Source organism: Ranitomeya variabilis, chromosome 2 (genome assembly GCF_051348905.1).
Source record: "Ranitomeya variabilis isolate aRanVar5 chromosome 2, aRanVar5.hap1, whole genome shotgun sequence".
Lineage (NCBI taxonomy): Eukaryota > Metazoa > Chordata > Amphibia > Anura > Dendrobatidae > Ranitomeya > Ranitomeya variabilis.
The window spans coordinates 632,499,601-632,518,251 of NC_135233.1; the positions used below are offsets into that span (position 1 = coordinate 632,499,601).

General features: G+C 42.2%; 1 protein-coding gene across 3 annotated transcripts in view; it reads right to left on the reverse strand.

Moving 5' to 3' along the window:
- TIAM2 (TIAM Rac1 associated GEF 2) overlaps window positions 1-16,083 on the reverse strand; it is a 643,262-nt gene extending 627,179 nt beyond the window's left edge. For all 3 annotated transcript variants that reach the window (XM_077289067.1, XM_077289068.1, XM_077289064.1), the window contains exon 1: window positions 15,921-16,083. The gene's annotated coding sequence lies outside the window, so the exon portion shown is untranslated. The remainder of the gene's footprint in view (window positions 1-15,920) is intronic.
- Window positions 16,084-18,651: the final 2,568 nt, after the last annotated feature.

Genomic DNA, 18,651 nt, shown 5'->3' on the forward strand with positions numbered 1-18,651 from the left:
CTGCGTTCTTGGTGTGTTTTTGCCAGCGTTTTTGATTGATCTGAGTGAAGTCATTGGTGAAAAACGCAGGGCAAAAAGAGTCTTGACATGCAGCAGATTATTTTCTGCCCAAATTTGCAAGTCAAAAAAACTTAATGTGTGCATGACACTTTCTGTTTCTAATTCACTTTGCTATCATCAGGTTTTGCTTCAGGTTTTATCATAAATCCGAGCAGAAAATAAATGACAAAACCACACCAAATCTGCAACGTGTGCACACAGCCTAAAATTTTGAACAAGTTTTTTTGAGGCTTATATAGCAACGAACTATACCCAAGAAGATGTAATACCTATGGATGAGCAATATAATACCGATACATTTTTGAACAGGTCTTTTGAGGGTTGTATACCAACAAAATGTACTCAAGACCACAGAAAAGTCTAATGAGTGACAAATATAATGCCGTTAATTTTTTAACAAGTTTTTTGAGGCTTAAATAGCAATGAACTGTACCTAAGAACACGTAATATCCTGTGGATGAGCAACATAGTATCAATAAATATACCCAAGAACATGTTATACTATGTGGATGAGCAATATAATACTGATACGTTTTTGACCCAGTTTTTGAAGGGTTTTATACCAACGAAATGTACTCAAAAACATGTAATATATCCTGCGGATGAGTGATATAACACTGAAAAAAATTTCAACAATTTTTTGGAGGGTTATATAGCATGTAAATGCACCCAAGATGACATAATACCCTATAGATGAGCAATATAATACCGTACATTTTTAAACGAGTTTTGAGGATTAAATACCAACAAAATGTAGTCCAGATTAGGAATAGTTTATGGGTGAGCAATATAATAGCAATAAAATTTTAAACAAGTTTTTTGAGTGTTATATATGTAGAAAATATACTTCAGACTACAGAATAGTCTAGGGGTGAGCAATATAATACCATAAAATGTTGAACAAGTATTTTGAGACTTATATACCAACTAAACATACTCCAGACCATGGAATAGCCTATGGATAAGCAATATAATAAAATACATTTTTAACAAGTTTTTAGAGGCTTTTATAGCAATGAAATGTACACAAGAACACTACTGTGTGGATAAGCAATATAATACATATACATTTTGGACCCAGTGTTTGGAAGATTTTATACCAACAAAATGTACCCAAGAACATATATTGCTCATCCATAGAGTATTACAATGCTGAGAAAAGTTTCAGCAATTTCTTGGAGGGTTAGATACCACCGGAATGCACCCAAAAATACATAATAGCCTGAAGATGAACAATATAATACCGATACATTTTTAAACAAGTTTTTTTTGAGAGTTATAATATACCAACTAAATGCACTTCAGACCACAGAATAGTCTATAGGTGAGCACTATAATAATGATAACATTTAGGACAAGTTTTTAGGGGTTATTTACCAAAAAAATGTACCCAGCAACATGTAATACTGTATGAATAAATTTGAGAACAAGTTTTTTGAGGGTTATATAACAACAAAATATATCCTAGAAGACGGAATAGTGCATGGGTGAGAAATTTAGATATCATAAATATGTACCCCAGAACAAGAAATAGTGTTTTAGTGAGAAATATAACCTAGCTATTTTATTTAACACTTTTGCAAATGTTATATATAATACAAATGTACCCAATACCACATAATACTCTAAGGTTGCAGAATTTAACCCAGCAAAATTTGTTAAAGTATTTTTCAAGTCTTATTTATGACAAAAATGTACCCCAGACATAGTGTATGGGTAAGAAATGTAACCAAGCCAAAATTCTAAAGTATTTTTGTACTGTTATTTACCACCAATATGTGACAGAGAGCACATAATAATCTATGGATGAGTGATCTAAGCTAAAAATATTTTTCAACACTTTTTGAGAGTTTTACATACCATCATAATGCAATAATAACCGTGATAAGCTGTATGGATGACTCATTAAATCCATAACAAAATTTATAACGTAAATATTTTGAAAGTGTAGTTCTAAAAGCTTTTCAGAAAGTTCAAATTTAGGTAAATTTATAAGGAGGGTCATCCATAGACTCCTGAAAGGCAGCAACTGGCATGCGTCATTCAAAATTTAAATATTAAAAACACTTTATGTGCTGCTGTTATCTGGTTTTGCGGAAAAGTCTGGGCTAAACCAGGCATTGTTCATTTTTATGAGAGTGAGCCTGTCAGCATTCTCAGTTGACAGGCGAAAGCACCTGTCATTTATGACCCCGGCGGCACTAAAAACCCATTTAGACAAGATGCTAGCAGCAGGGCAGCAAAACACCTCCAAGGCATAGAGGGACAGATCATGCCAGGTGTCTAGCTTTGAGACCCAATAGTTGAAGGCCGCAGAGGAATTACGGAGTACGCTGATTTTGTCGGCCAGGTATTGCTTTACAATCTCTAAAAACTTTTTCAACATATTTTCCACAATGGCCTTCTGGTATATCACCATTTTAGAAGACCTCTGAGTCTCAGGAAGAAGAGATGCAAAGTTTTCCTTGTAGAGTGGGTCTAGCAGGGTAAACGACCAGTGCTCTTTTTTTGGCCAAAATGAATGTAACGTGAGGGTCACGGGAAAGGCAACAGTACATAAAGTTGGCCATATGTGGAGTCAGTAAAGTCTTGGAGAACAACACAAATGTCAGACATCCATACCCACTCTTCAGATGAAGGCTGACCAGAATACTGAAGGGTGTGATGGAGCTGGTACTCAACCACTAGCCTCTTCTGCTCACAAAGCCCTGCCATCTTGGGCATGGTGACGTTGCACACTAGTCAGTGAGCTGGCACTTGCATGCACTGCTGCAGCACTGCCACAGCAGCGGCAGCTGTAGCAGAATTGTGGAAATGGGCGCTGACTCGGCTTACCTTGACCACAAGCTCTGACACAGGGCCGCCATCAGGGCATTACAGCCGTTACTGCTGTATGGGGCCCGGTCAGCAGCAGTACACAAAGGGGCCCACACATCCGGGGACCCCACTGTTGTGCTTCTAGTGATCGGGCCCCATCGTGCACTAAAATACTGTGCACTGCGGCGCACACATCGGCGCTGGGGCCCGGGAGCCGTTTTGGAGCTGTGCACGGCCGTCTTACCTAGTCGGCTGCACAGCTCCTGCTCGGCTGTAGCTAGAATGTATGGGCTCCTGTCAGGTCCTCTCAGCAGCCCATACATTCTAGCTGCTGCTTCACTGCTGGAAACACTAGATGCCCCGGAACGACTGAGGTAAGTATAAAAAAAAAAATATTTTTGTTTTTTAAAATGGGTGAGGTGGGGGAGAGTGAGACTGCAGATGATGAAGTGTGTTTGAGGGGGTACTGCACATGATAAAATGATAGGGGGCTGCAGATGATGAAGTGTGTTTGAGGGGGCACTGTGCATGATGAAATGATAGGGGGCTGCAGATGATGAAGTGTGTTTGAGGGGGCACTGCGCATGATGAAATGATAGGGGGCTGCAGATGATGAAGTGTGTTTGAGGGGGCACTGCGCACGATGAAATGATAGGGGGCTGCAAATGATGAAGTGGGGGTGATTGGGACTGCAAATGATGATGTGGGGGTGATGTTGACTGCGAATGATGATGCGGGGGTGATGGGGACTGCAAATGATGATGTGGGGGTGATGTGGACTGCAAATAATGATGCGGGGGTGATGGGGACTGCAAATAATGATGTGGGGGGTGATGTGGACTGAAAAAGATGCAGGGGTGATGGGGACTGGAAATGAGGTGATGGTGATTGCAAGTGATGGGGACTGCAAATGATCATGTGGGAGTGATGGAGACTGCAGATGATGAATTGTGTTTGAGGGGGTACTGCACATGATGAAATGATAGGGGGCTGCAAATGATAAAATAAGGGGGACTGCAGATGAAGTGAAGGGGGGATAGGGGACTAAATGATGAAGTAAGGTGGACTGCAGATGATGAAGTGGAGGTGATGGGGACTGCACATCAAGTGAGTGTGAGGGACGGTGGACAACAATTGAATTGAAGGTTGGGTGGGGAGAGCCAATGGTGTATTGAAGGTAGGGAGAGCAAATAATGAATAATAATGAATTTTGAGGGTGGGGAAGAGCAGTTGATAATGAATAGAGGGTGGGAGAGAAAGAAGACATGACAATGAATTGAGGCAGAAGGGGCTTGTAACTATAATGAATCGGAGTTAGGGTTAGAGCGGGAGGTACATAGTGAGATCGTTGAGGATAAAGTGACTGGAAATAAATTGGGGGAAAGAGTACAGGTGCTAATTAATTTATATATTAAATGGGGAAAGTGGCTATGTATAGCTAGAAGGGGCTCAGTGACAAATTATAATTTATATTTGGAATGGTGGGTTGCATAATAACCAATTACAGTATATATTAATGGTGGGTGAATGCCTGTATTCAGATGTGTAGTATAGAAGAAAGGGAAAAAGTGGGGAATGTGCTCTGGAAGCGGTGCTCTAGATAACTGTGTTATTTTATGCAGAGATGAGTCCTGGCTGAAAGAAGTGATGGCGCTCTGTGCTGGATTAAAAAGAAACGCAAAGATGAAGGACTTCAGCTTGAGACGTCACTGGTGAGTAAGTATATTACCTGTACACTGACATCATATACTGTATACAGAGCTCCTGTGTATAATGTCACTGGTGATCACTGTATTACCTGTACACTGACACTATATATAGAGCTCCTGTGTATAATGGCACCGGTGACCACTGTATTACCTGTACACAGACACTGCTTACTAAGTACAGATCTCCTATGTATAATGGCACTTATGGTGATAGTTTTTTTTTAAATTAATGATCAGTATTGTACTATTCAGTCACAATGTGGTGGCATTATGTTGTCCGGCCATGGTGTGGCGGTATTTGTTCCTTGTATGTGCTATTATTTGGTCACTATGTGGTGGTAATATGTGGTCTGGTCATGGTGTGGTGGTATTTATTCCTTGTATGTAGTTGGTCACCATGTGGTGGTAATATGTGGTCTGTACATGCTGCGGTGGTATTTATAACTTGTAGATAGTATTATAGGTCACTATGTGGTGATAATGTGGTGTCTGGTCATGGTGTTGTGGTATTTGTCCCTTGTATGTGGTATTATTGATCATTTGAAAAATTGAAAAATAAATAAAAATATACCTAAATTGTATTGCACATTTTAACAAATGTTTAATAAGTTAGAGTAGAGTAGGGCCCGGCCAAAAGAGTCTACCTTGTCATCATGGCAGATTAAAAAAATCTTTTGGCCAAAACAAAATCTGCTGGCTATGTGTGTGATCTGGTGATGGGAACTGTTAATGTATGATTGGTAAGAAGTGGAGCTTTTCCAGGAGACAGCGGTGGTGCTGTGAACAGTTCGAGGGTTGGAGGCGGGGCTAGGGTGGAGCCTGGGCGGTGTTTTAAGGGGGCCCGAAAATTTTGCCAGTATGGGGCCCCGAAATTTCTAGTGGCAGCCCTGCTCTGACAAATCTGGGTAGGTTTTCAGAAACCACTGAACTATCAAGTTGAGCACATGTGCCAAGCATAATACATGTGTGAGCTTACCAAGCTTCACAGTTGCCACCAAGTTATGCCCATTATCACACACGACCATGCATGATTGGAGGTTCAGTGGCAAAAAACTCTGCCTCAGCTATTTTGTTTGCTTAAGAACTCTCTTTAAATAAGTCCCAGACTGGGAAACACCTAACTCTTTGACAGAGAAATTCAGGAGTATTGGTGCTCTGCAGAAGAGTTGCCCGCCTTCTCCCTCTGGTTACCCCATTGCCTTTTCCTGTCTTTGTTGGTGCTGCAGATCTCTCGCCCTCAGCACTGCTGGCCTCGCTCTGCATGCCAGCTTCTCAAGTTGGGCTGGAGGCTTCGTTGTCCATCACCTGGTTTTCCACCCCCACACCCTGGTCCTCTTGAATTCTTGACTTAACTCCAACAAGACATAGCAGCAACTTTGTCTCATGATTAGTGTTGAGCATTCCGATACTGCAAATATCGGGTATCGGCCGATATTCGCTGTATCGGAATTCCGATACCGAGTTCCGATATTTTTGTGATATCGGAATCGGAAGTTCCTTTAAGCTCCCAGGCGTATGCGTTGCATATGGTTCCCAGGGTCTGGAGGAGGGGAGACTCTCCTTCAGGCCCTGGGATCCATATTCATGTAAAAAATAAAGAATAAAAAAAAAAAATATGGATATACTCACCCTCAGATGGCCCCTGGACCTCAGCGGTGCAACCGGCAGCCTCCGTTCCTAAGAATGCAGTGAGTGTAGGACCTGCGATGACGTCGCGGCTTGTGATTGGTCGCGTGAGCGGTCACATGAGCGGTCACGCGACCAATCACAAGCCGCGACGTCATCGAAGGTCCTTCACTCTGCATTCTTAGGAACGGAGGCAGACGCTTGCAGTGGTGACAGCCAGGGCTCGTCCGAGGGTGAGTATATCCATATTTTTTATTTTTATTCTTTATTTTTTACATGAATATGGATCCCAGGGCCTGAAGGAGAGTTTCCTCTCCTTCAGACCCTGGGAACCATCCAGGATCACTTCCGATATTTGTGTCCCATTGACTTGTATTGGTATCGGGTATCGGTATCGGCGATATCAGATATTTTTTGTATATCGGCCGATCCAATCCGATACCGATACTTTCAAATATCGGAAGGTATCGCTCAACACTACTCATCATATTCCTCCTTAGCCAAAATTTGCCATTCCCAACAGTTATCTTCTTGTGGCCGTGGCTGGTCAAAGTTTTATGCATCACTAAATAGCATGTCCTCCTGTCCCTCTTGGAGCATGCAGGTTAACGGGCCACATAAAAAAATGATGTTGCAAAGAGCTTCTGAATGCGTTGTAGTGTGGGATCACACTCCTTGGCATCTGTGGGCACCATCATCAGCACTTTTACTTTCCAGCACCTTACCGCATGCCTTAGGCATTTTGCAATTGCTAGGTCTTTTGAAAACAAGTTAATTTTTAAAAAAAGAAAAAATTTGGTCACTTGCAGCATTCAAAATGGTTTGTGGAAGTTAAATACCACCGTAATGTAATAGAACGCAAAAGTGTATAGGTGACAATCAAATTCAATCCAGAATAATGTTTCAACGCTTTTTTGGAGGGTTATATATCACAGAAATGTACCACAGATGACATGAAACTGTATGGCTGAGAAATTTAAGACTGCAAAATTTTTGAATGCTTTTTTCATTTTTATAGATCACAGAAATTTACCCCAGACCATGGAATAGCGTATAGATGAGGAATATAATCCAGCTAATTTTTTTAAGCTTTTTTCGAGTGTTGGATATCACAGAAATGTACCACAGAACACGTAAAACTGTATGGCTGACAAATTTAAGACTGCAAAATTCTAGAACACTTTTTTCAATTTTATAGATCACATGAAACTTACCCCAGATCACGTAATAATCTATGGGCGACAAATTTAAGCCTGTAAAAATTGTAAGCGCTTTTTTGGAGTGTTTATATATATATATATATATATAGATATATATATAGATATATATATATATATATATATATATATATATATATATATATATATATAAATAAATCAAGAACACAGAATAGTGTATGAGTAAGAAATTTAACCTAGGGAAATTTTTAAACTATTTTTTTATGTTGTATAACAAAAAGGTAACACAAATCACGTAATGCTCCATGAATCAAAATATATTACATTTTTTCACTCACCTCCCCCAAAAAACTGCAGCTATATATTTGCCAACAGCCTGCATAGGCCTAATGCCTATCTACAGACTGAATTCTGTCACTCTCCCTGCTCCTGCTACTCTCTCTCCCTTCCTAGGCTAAATGTACATTGTATGTGATACAGACAGCAAAGCAAATGATTAGCCTTTAGAAGGGCATGATGGCTCAGCTTCAACACCAGTATCAGCACTACAGACCTCTGATTCGTTATACTGTACACAAAGGCCTAGACAGGCACTCTCTCCCTCTGATACGAAGTGTCACAGAGCTGTGCAATGGCATCAATGTGCCGTGCCTTTCCTTGATGTCACATGGTGAGCCTATCACAGTAATGCCACAATCAAGATGGCTACGGCAGTACAGTGACGCGCACGAGATCCCCGCATGCTTATTGGCTTTGTAACAGGCGCCAAAATTGCGGGGCGGGGAATTGAGTTTTACATTGAGCACCACTCATTGCTTGCTCATCCCTAATATTTATACAATCTCTCATCAACACCTGCGACTTTCCCAGGTACAACCAGCTGATCGGCATACAGCTTCCTATGAAAGGAGCTGCCACAGCTTCTATTTTCTTTATAAAAACTAGTTTTAATATTTGACTGCCATTGCTGCTGGACTTGTTTTTATATATGAAGACCCGTGTGTGCACAGAGGGGCATTGCGGGCTTGCTTCAGTTTTTCTTTATATTAATAAATGTCCTTCAATCACTTAAGCAGAATGAGTTAATAGTGAGTGATTCACACTAAGGTTTTAGTGTCAACGCCTGGTAATAGGAGTTTAGTTGAATAGCAGATCAAAAAACCAGGCAGATAAAAAAAGACACTGACATCTGCATCTTCTTGTACAGCTGTTACAATAATGATTACTACTCTATCGCATGGAAGGGTTATGATTCCAGATATCACTGGCATTACGCGGGTTGAGTTAATAAAGTAAAGGTAATATAATATCTTTAACCAGAATTATTACAGAGGAATCACAATGAGCAGTCACAAAACCTGGTAGGTTATAAAATAAACTGGTTCTCAGATTATAAACATGCAGTAAGAAACAATAAAAAAGTTATATGTACCCTAAAACCAATAAAAACAGACAAAAAAAATCAACAAAAAATCAAAGAAAGTCTTACAGATCTTAAAAAAATGTCCAGAAGCTACATTTCGGATTTTTTTTCACCACATACAATGAACACCATAAAAACCAAGCCAAAAAGACAATGGTGGAATTGTATTTTTTTTTTCACTATTTTACATTATTACATTTTTTTACTGTGTGTCAGTACATTGGTTTCAATGGTATAATTTAAAACAACTCGACCTGCAAAAAAACATACCCTTTTATGGCTGTCAATGGAAAAATACAGTAAGTTTTAGTTTGTGAAAGAGAGGGAGGAAAAAGTGAATATGTCAAAATGGAAAATTACCAAGTCATGCAGGAGTTAAATCAGGTTTTTGTGCTAAATATACAATTGTCAAAAAAATTGACAAGTATATAATCACATCATAACACCACATACAATGCATTTATTTGTCCTTTTTTAGTATTTGTGGAGGTCTTTTTTATGTCAAAGTGCAGCATACTATGGGAATGACATTTTCTCTGGAGGTTTTTTTCCCCCATCGGCCTTTTTGTAGGACTTGACAAATTCAAGGAGAAACCCAAAATAACAACAGCTAAGCGTCAGTATAGTTTTTGTGTCATTTAAAGTGGTACTTACTTTGAATATCCATGTCACAACTGCTGTATATTCTCTTTTGGTAGTTTAAACTTAATGTGGTTGTCCGGGACTTTAACATAGATGGTCTAACCTCAGTTGCGGAGCTGATGAGCACAACTCCATTAATTGAATAGTGGCCACGGATGTGCGTGTGTGCAGATTCAGTGGGTTACTGATCACAGCCCACTCTATCAGCTAAGAGGTAACATCAATCAACTGGCTCTACTGTATTGAGTGGAAAAATATATCCCCAAATAGTGGGGAGTTCCCTCTTCTTTACCATTAGGAGATTTTTTTTAGATATTGATAGGGTTCACAACATTTGTTACTAGTGACTTCCTAGATCGCTCTATCATTTATAATTGATTTAACTATATATTAGGCTTAGAGTACACCAGGGACTTTAGGGATAGTCATCAAGGAGTGAGAGCACCATACCGTGGAAATTTAGGATGACAACCTCCACTGTTAGGTAGGGCATCCATTAGGGAATATTAGCCCACATACTGTGATATCTTCCCTTTTTTTCGTGGTTGACCCCTCTTCCCTACTGCCCCATTTTTGTCACATTTTTTTTCACTTGTATATTTTTTTCTTTAATAGATACACTGTGGTTTGATTGATTTATTGTATTGTATTCTAGCCTAACATGCGATATTTTTAAGACAACTTTGAATAAAAGTTATATTTTAGGGGTCTTGTTCTTTTCTTCCAATGGAAACTGTAAACAGTCCTGCAAATAATTAATAGCTGCTGAGTAAAAAAAAAAAGCATTGTATACTAACTGCACACAGATGACAAGTGAGAAAAAATCATACCGCTCTCCTGTATGAGAATGGGATCGATCGGTTATTTATGCGCTGGTGTGAGCGCAACTTCACCCTCATTTTACAATCTATTCCTTGCTTTGGCTTTAAAAAAACTTTAGCAAAAACCCCGAAGGATATGTGCACACAGTGTTTTTGCAGAGTTTTTGTAGCAGAAATAAAGTGGAAACTCAAAGGTCCTGATTGACCAAAGCAATTTTTCCAGAATTATGGCATAAATAGCTTGGAAAAGTCGCAACATTTTGTGCGCAATTCGTAGTTGTGCAAAAATGTCACCATTTTTGGCTTTATTACACACCAGTTTCTTTAATAGGCAGACCTGGGGCAGACAGGGGTATGGCGGAGAATGACGTCACAGATCATCCAGTCCAGAGACAGGAATAAGATTTCTGGCCTGCTGCAAGGAGCATCAGACTCCTAGACATCCCCTCACCAAGACCAGCAAGAAAATCCACAGTCTTAGGCTACTTTCACACTAGCGTTAACTGCAATACGTCGCAAATGCGTCGTTTTTGCGAAACGCCGCATCCAGCAAAAGTTTTTGCTGGATACGTTGTTTCGTCATAGAGTAACCTTAGCGACGCATTTGCGACGCATTTGCGACGCATTTCCAAACGGTGAATGCGTTTGGCGGCGTTTGGGCGTATGGTAGCGGTCCGTCGGGAGAAAAAAACGTTACATGTAACGTTTTTTGCTCCCGACGGTCCGCTTTTTCCGACCGCGCATGCGCAGTCGGAACTCCGCCCCCACCTCCCCGCACTTCCCCGCACATCACAATGGGGCAGCGGATGCGTGGGAAATATGCATCCGCTGCCCCCGTTGTGCGGCGGAGACCACACTAGCGTCGGGAACGTCGGCCCGACGCGCAGCGACGGGTTGTTCCCGACGCTAGTGTGAAACTAGCCTTAGTGAATTGGGACCAAACTTTGTGACGAGTTTTGGAAATTGAAGGAGGATTTGGAGAAGTTTTGTTAAATTTCTACTCAGTTTCTGCTCCAAAAACTTCTCGAAAAAGTCAGAATGTACGTATCCTTATGGTATATTGAGACATCACAATAGAGGTGTGTTTGCTCAACATCAAAAAACAACATGTGGTCCTTCATTAAGATTAGAGTTTTGTATGCTAGACTTAATGAAGGCACCACTGGAGTAAAAAGTGCCTAGTTCATTAATAGACTTAATGAATTTGTTGCAGCTTACAAGTGCCATGTGCCGCGGCCAGAAATATTACTCCAGTAAAGGAATGGAGTACATTTCTGGAGTAATTTAAGTAGTTAAAGTGAGGTAAATTTTGATTACCGTATATACTCGATTATAAGCCGACCCGAGTATAAGCCGACCTCCCTAATTTTGTCACAAAAAACTGTGAAAACTTAATGACTCGAGTATAAGCCTAGGGTGGAAAATGCAGCAGCTACCGGTAAATGTCAAAAATAAAAATAGATACCAATAAAAGTAAAATTAATTGAGACATCAGTAGGTTAAGTGTTTTTGAATATCCATATTGAATCAGGAGCCCCATACAGTTCATGATGGGCCCCATAAGATGCTCCATACAGTTCATGATGGGTCCCATAAGATGCTCCATATTAAAATATGCCCCATATAATGCTGCACAAAGGTTAATAATGGCCCCATAAGATGCTCCATAGAGATATTTGCCCCATATAATGCTGCACAAAGGTTGATTATGGCCCCATAAGATGCTCCATAGAGATATTTGCCCCATATAATGCTGCACAAACGCTGATTATGGCCCCATAAGATGCTCCATATAGATATTTGCCCCATATAGTGCTGCACAAACATTGATTATGGCCCCATAAGATGCTCGATAGAGACATTTGCCCCATATTGTGCTGCACAAATGCTGATTATGGCCCCATAAGATGCTCCATAGAGATATTTGTCCCATATGCTGTTGATGCGATGAAAAAAAATGACATACTCACCTCTCTTCGCTCAGGCCCCCGGCACTTGCAATACTCACCGGTCCTCGTTCCGATGCCGCTGTGAATTCCGCATCCTCTGCACTGATGCTCAGGCAGGGGGCGTGGACTAACCACGTCATCGCGCCCTCTGACCTGAGCGCCACTGCAGAGGACGCAGAAGACGGAGCGGCGCCCGGAACGAGGAGAGGTGACTATCGCGCAGTGCTCCCCCTCCCCATTATACTCACCTTCTCCTGGCACTGTCCCTGCATCTCCAGTCTCCGGGCTCTGACAGCTTCTTCCTGTAGTGAGCGGTCACATGGTACCGCTCATTACAGTAATGAATATGTGGCTCCACCCCTATGGGAGTGGAGTCGAGTTCATATTCATTACTGTAATGAGCGGTACCATGTGACCGCTCACTACAGGAAGAAGCTGTCAGCGTCCGGAGACCGGAGATGCAGGGAAGCTGCAAGGGACCGCGCCAGGAGCAGGTGAGTATGTCACAGCAGCCGCTCCCCCTCCACCACCGACCCCCCTGGGACAATTACTCAAGTATAAGCCGAGAGGGGCACTTTCAGCCTAAAAAAAGACCTGAAAATCTCGGCTTATACTCGAGTATATATGGTAATTTGATGTTTGAACCTCGCTACGCCCTGTGAGGCAGTGACCCCTGTTACAGCTAGGGGGTGCTGTTTGTTCTCTCCAGGATGTGCACAGAGGCGTAGTGAGGCCATGAGGGGGCGACACAGTCGCAGGTGTAGCTGTGATTACCATTGTTAAAAGCCCTGTAGTATAGAGAGGTTGTAGAGTTGAGTCTGAGGAGTCTCAGGTGTGTCAGGGCCAGAGTGAGGCCTGGCAATCCACAGCATACACAGTGGTGCGGCTGTCCACGATGACTGGTCATGGATGTGGACAGGTCTTGTGCCCAGAGGTGAACCGTAGGTAGACTGTCCTGTGCCTGAAGGAAGGACCAGAGTGTGTCACAGCTGCAGACAGGAGGATGCCAAGGTCTGTGTACGGCTGTGAGTAGAGACTGTGAGTAGAGCCTAATTATCACTTTAGTCTATGTGCAGGCATTGAATTAAAGCGAATTGGTCATAGAAAAATTAACTATTGTTTAAATCAGGTTTTTGTGTTACATTGGAATTGGAAATTGGATTTTTTTATGCATATCACAATTTTTATGAAAAAAACCAAAATTACTAATCTTGCAATTTTCAAACTGACCACTATGTTTATTTTAGACTTATTCTTCCTGTCCCTTCCAGAAGCATTTTCAGCTGTCTCACCATCATCAGATGGGTAACATTTCAATATACAACTGATAAGACAAGGATCCACCAATTACAGAAGGCGATATCAAAATGACCTTTGCAATAGATATTTCAATACAAAAGATAGGGTCTGCTTGAGTCTGTTTATGTTAATGTACATGTGGATGTCATGAAGGTCCAGGAAGTTTGGTCTTGATTCATAGAGAGTTTGTGCCAGAGCACAGTCAAATGTTGTGCAAAAATTTAGCATAATTTTTCTTTGCATTTTCACGTCAGTTTTGTCCAGATGGAGCATGGTGATGCCTGCCTGACAAATTTATTTCAACTTGTGGCATACTTTACAACAGAAATGTTACTCCAGTCCTAGACTGGAGTAACATCTCTGGCAATGTGCATGCCAGTGATAAGATATGCCTCATTCATAAGTGGCGTGAAGTTCCGAATTCATTTGGTGCATCTTATTCCTGCAGGCCCCTCATTAAGACTGACGTATGAAATGCCAGTCTTAAAGCCAACCCTTAAGATTCTGAAATAGCCCTAGTGGCAATATGTATACAGCAGTATTTTTTAAAATATATACAGATTATGATATTACAAATAAATAAAAAAGTACCTCAATATTTTTAAAGGTACATTTAACACAAAACGTGATTTAAACAATCGGTCATTTTTAACTGTCTAAAACATAATCCAGAGAGGGACAATAGTAACTGCTTCATGTTCGCTATAGAATACTATCTACCTTCATGCATAATTATATCATTCATGACCATCATAACTAGTGTTATCATATGTTAAATTAATATTATTGTAAACTTTGCATTGCAGGCGATGTATTGGACTGCTGATACCAAGTTATTACTAATATTCCTGTGTGACTTACATATCCAATCATTGGCAATAAGGTATGTAGGTTGCTGGCTCGTCCATGCCAAGCATCTGTTCCTGTTATTTCCCACAAGCATGCCTAGCATGGCATCACTGACGTGACAGAAGAAAACAAGGCTAGAACATTTTGTTTGCACTTGTGTTATTGGGCACAAAATGGGAGCATGGATGGCGCAGCCAGAACATAGAACCGGTATATGAATACCTATCGGTACACCGCCTACTGATTGTTCACTACCTACCTAGATCAAATTATTACAATTTCAGAGTTGTCAGATAGTGTTATCTGTTAGTGGCTAACTGAGGAGATGGTGACAAACCGCAGCTTTGGAGATTCCTCAGGTCTCCTCATCTGGCACAGCCTAATTATCTTTCTACGTACTGGCTAAGGCTGCTTTCACACTAGCGTCGGTACGGGGCCGTCGCGCTGCGTCGGCCCGACGTACCGACGCATACTGTGCAAAAAATGCCCGACGTGGGCAGTGGAAGCAGTCTTACGACGCTTCCGCTGCTCCATTGTAAGGTCCGGGGAGGAGGGGGCGGAGTTTCGGCCGCACATGCGCGGTCAAAAATGGCGGTCTCGACGCACAAAAAAAGTTACATGTAACTTTTTTTTGTGGCGGCGGTGCGCCAAAACACGACGCAACCGTCGCACGACGGTTGCGACGTGTGGCACTGCGTCGCAATGCATCGCTAATAAAAGTCTATGGAGAAAAAACGCATCCTGCAGACAACTTTGCAGGATGCGTTTTTTATCCACAACGACGCTAGTGTGAAAGTAGCCTAACAGCTACAAATGCTACTACGTCACCGAATGTTGGCAGTGCAAACCTCCAAACAATCCCATCAGCAGAAAGCAGGCGGACTAATGTGAAGCACACGGCACAACCTGCCCGCCGTGACATGTCGTCTCTGAAATGCTAAGCGAACGCTGCTCGCCCACATCTGCAGCAGCTGGAGTTTATTGAGAAGGCAAATAATGAGCAGACTCCAGGCACCAAAGCAGGCAATGAAAAAACCCGAATCCAAATCCATTGTACTCCCACCTCCCCCGCTGGATCCGCTGCCTAAATTTAGAGCCAGGCTAGGAACTCTTAACACAAAATGAGGTAAATGCCATTGCAGAAAGTGTAGACAATAAATCCGGTAACATTCACACACGCCATGTACAAGTCCACAGAGCAGCGGCGGTGTCATACAACAAAGGCAAAAAGCAGAAAACCGCATATGTGCAAAGATGTAATACCGCCAATGTGTCTTTTAACTCTTCGGAGCGCGATGGCTTGTGATATTTCTTTTTGTGCCAAATGCCATGTATATGCTGTAAGGGTACAGCTGCCAATCTTATTTCGTACTACTGACATAGCTGCCAATGGATTGTGATGTGCCAATCGTTAGGTTGTCATCTGCTACATCTGTATCATTAACGAGTGCCCAGGTTCGCCAGCGTGTGGCACATTGGTCCCCTCCTATGGAATGCTGTGTGAGTGGCGGGTGGGATCTTGGTGTTCAGAGTCAATCTCCACTTACCTCTTACTTGAATCACTCCGCCAGATGTGGACAGAGGCCGTGGGTATTACAGAAAGTTTCCAGTGCTGAGCAGGGCAGTGTGCTGTGCAGATGTAGAGATGGGGTATTCTGCCATCCACTGTACTGTAAGACTCTTTCCTGCCTCCCTCTCCTCTCTGTGTCTGGGCAATGTCTAGAGACATAGTACAGCTCCTGCAGAATCACACCCCCACAAATAGCATCCGCCAATCCGCAGCCCCAGAGCAGCCAGTCATCTGCATAATGTGGGGCTGCAGCTGGAATAAGGGGGCACTCACAGGCTGCTGTATTGTGTGTCCTGGACAGATGGGGGTCTCACGCAGTGGTAGCCCTCCCTGCTTGTGCCTAGACATACACACATCAAGGTATTCACATAGGGACATTGTTCTCCTTCTGCCACACTCATGACAGCGGCAGGTTTATTATAAAACCTAGGTGTCACCTGTAACAGGCGACAATCAGAGAGGGAAATCACTGGCATTGGTTTTGGAAATATGTGAATATTAAACTAGGTTGTCCAAGAAAAGTTCTTCAGGGTTTCGTAATTGTAGCGCCTAGAAGAGAATGGATTAAATGAGTATTATAAGCACAATAATATATAGAGGGCAGTCATAGGATAGGTTTTCATAAAAGTGTAACTGCATCTGATGTATTAGAATAGCTGCTTTTTCTGTCCCCTTCATAACTCACAATCTACATTCCCTGTCAATATGTCTGTGGGGTGTGGGAGGAAACAAAACCGGAGAACTCAGAGGAAGCCCAGCAAATATGGCTGATGTCTTCAGCTTGGTTATATCATAATAATGAGAAACCGTGGCACGACCATGCAGGTGTACAAGTAGGGTCCCAAACCAGTGAATATGATGCAGTAACACTTGGCATTCAGCTTTGGTATTTAGATGGGAAGATTTAATGTAATCCACGAGTAGTACATCCGTTAAACGTTTCGGTCTTATAGCGACCTTCCTTAGTGTACTAAACATATGTACCTACACATGCATATAAGTAAATAGCATTGTATCAATAGACAATCAAAGATAACAATATGATCATATAAAGGTAAAGAAACAAAGAAACTCTCAATGCGAACTATACAACCATGGAGGTTATACTGTATCAATAGATGTGTTGATATTCATATTTAGGATAGCAGTAGAAGATAAAGGATATAGGGATAAAGGATGGGAACCTACCCGACTGCTAAGAGATATAAGGAGTAGATGAATATTGCTAAAGCAGGCTTGTTATAGTCCTATGTTAGATATAATGAACCTGAAAAAGAGCTGTAATGTGAGAAGTGACCGGAGATGGGAGGGTTATGTAAATAATTGTACCGACCTGGAATAGGTATAATGATATATGCATCTGGAGTGTATGGTCCGGAAATCTATAATGAACCCCATGGTTAGTTGGTAATAATTAGTGATGAGTAGTGTTGAGCATTCCGATACCGCAAGTATCGAGTATCGGCCGATATTTGCGGTATCGGAATTCCGATACCGAGTTCCGATATTTTTGCAATATCGGGAATCGGGATCGGGATCCATATTCATGTGTAAAATAAAGAATAAAAATAAAAAATAGGGATATACTCACCCTCGGACGCGCCCTGTTAGTAACCGCTGCAACCGGCAGCCTCCGTTCCTAAGAATGAGCGAGTGAAGGACCTGCGATGACGTCGCGGTCTTGTGATTGGTCGCGTGACCGCTCACGTGACCGCGACGTCATCGAAGGTCCTTCACTCGCTCATTCTTAGGAACGGAGGCTGCCGGTTGCAGCGGTTACAACCCGTCCGAGGGTGAGTATATCCCTATTTTTTATTTTTATTCTTTATTTTACACATGAATATGGATCCCAGGGCCTGAAGGAGAGTTTCCTCTCCTTCAGACCCTGGGAACCATCCAGGATCACTTCCGATATTTGTGTCCCATTGACTTGTATTGGTATCGGGTATCGGTATCGGCGATATCCGATATTTTTCGGATATAGGCCGATACAATCCGATACCGATACTTTCAAATATCGGAAGGTATCGCTCAACACTAGTTGTACCCAAAACTAGTGTACCCAATCTATCTATTATGGTGAACAGCATCACGCTCTCTCCCGCTCCTGAAATCCGCTGCCTCGGAGTAACTCTTGACTCTGCCCTGTCCTTCAAACCTCACGTCCAAGCTCTTGCCACCTCCTGTCGCCTCCAACTCAAAAATATTGCCAGAATCCGTTCCTTCCTCAGTCCACAATCTACCAAAACTCTTGTGCATGCTCTCATCATCTCCCGCCTCGATTACTGCAACACCCTCCTCTGTGGCCTCCCCGCTAACTCTCTTGCACCACTCCAGTCTGTCCTCAACTCTGCTGCCCGCCTAATCCACCTCTCTTGCTACTCCCCTGCTTCTCCCCTCTGCAAATCCCTCCACTGGCTCCCAATCCCCCAACGAATCCAGTTCAAACTACTAACACTGATCTACAAAGCCATCCACAACCTGTCCCCTCCCTATATCTCTGAACTAATCTCCCACTATCTTCCCTCACGTAATCTTCGTTCATCCCAAGACCTCCTACTCTCCTCCACACTTATTCGTTCCTCACACAATCGCCTCCAAGATTTCTCCCGAATATCCCCCATCCTCTGGAATTCCATGCCTCAACACGTCCTATTATCCACCACCCTCGGATCCTTCAGACGGAACCTGAAAACCCATCTCTTCAG